The following is a 1,391-nucleotide window of genomic DNA, read 5'->3' as shown; positions in this document are numbered from 1 at the left end:
GACTATTTAGGTTGTTTCCATGTCTTAGCTGTTATATATAGTTCTTTGATGAACATTGGGATGCATGTATCTTTTTGAATTATGGTTTCTCCAGTTAGATTCCCAGGACTAGGATTGCTAAATATATTGTAGTTCTATTTTTAGATTTTAAGGAACCTCCATACAGTACTCCACAGTGGTTGCACCAGCTTACATTCCCACCAACAGTGGAGGAGGTTTCCTTTTAGCCACACCCTCTCCAGCATTTATTGTTGACTTTTTGATGATGTCCATTCTGACTGGTGTGAGGTAATACCTCATTGCATTTATTTGCATTTCTCTAATAATTAGTGATGTTGAACATCTTTTTGTGTGTTTTTGGTCATTTGCACCTCGTCTTTGGAGGAATATCTGTATAGATTTTCTGCCCACTTTGAGTTTGAGTTGTGTGTGTTTTTGATACTGAATTGCATGAGCTATGTGTATATTTTGGAAGTTAGTCCCTTGTCTGTAGAATCATTTGAAACTATTTTGTAAGCTGTCTTTTAATTTTGTATATGGTTTACTTTGCTGTCCAAAAACTTTTATGTTTAATTAGGTTCCATTTTTAAATTTATTTTTTTTTAATTTTCATTACTCTAGGAAGTGGACCCAAAAATATATTGCTGCAAACACTCTTTGACATAAATTTTGTCTATCTGTTCTTTTTCCCAGTTCAGTTAAAGTTTTCATTACCAATGCTTTGGATTCTTTATCTAGTAAATTATTTGTTTCTGTTTTATTATTTTTCAGGGATTTTCTCTTGCTCTTTCAATTGAGAACCGTTCCTCTGCCTTTTCATTTTGCTTAACAGAATTTATATGAAAGTTACCTATGATGTTGTAAATGTGTTTTCTCATGTAGGAGCTTCCCTCTAGATACTGCTCATGCCCAATGCCTTTCATGAGATGGCTATATTTGACATGAATATAAGGCATGTCTTTTCTCTGGATGTGCTGGCAGCTATCACCTTAGTAGGTGGTGGGACTGACGATGGAGGAGCCACACCTAGAGACATGTGTGAGGTGGGACTTGCCCTCTGCTCAGTGGCGATCATCTCCCTAATGAGGTCAGTTTTTGATCCCAAGTTGTCAGAGAAAAATCCCTGAGGTTCTGGCCCCAGTTCTGCTCAGTTCTCTTTAATTTCTGATGTAAGAGTGGCCCATACAGGCTCGTGGCTCATATCACCTGCAGATAGTCATGCAAGCTCTCTCCAATGTGTTGCCTGTGAAAGTGCCCAAAATTGTTTCTCCTTCTCTGCTCCGACATAAACTTTGGTGCAAGTATCCTTTGTCTCTCAGAGTTAATAACTCCTCCAGCCTCTGCTGCCCCTACCCTGTTGTGGAGTCACATCTCAGGGAAGCAGCAGCCTA

This window comes from Sus scrofa, chromosome X (assembly GCF_054392235.1).
Source record: "Sus scrofa isolate SSC_HxYL_T2T_F1_AM1 chromosome X, Sscrofa_HxYL_maternal_Yorkshire_Landrace_v2.0, whole genome shotgun sequence".
In the NCBI taxonomy this organism is placed as follows: Eukaryota; Metazoa; Chordata; class Mammalia; order Artiodactyla; family Suidae; genus Sus; species Sus scrofa.
This window is presented reverse-complemented; position numbering follows the sequence as displayed.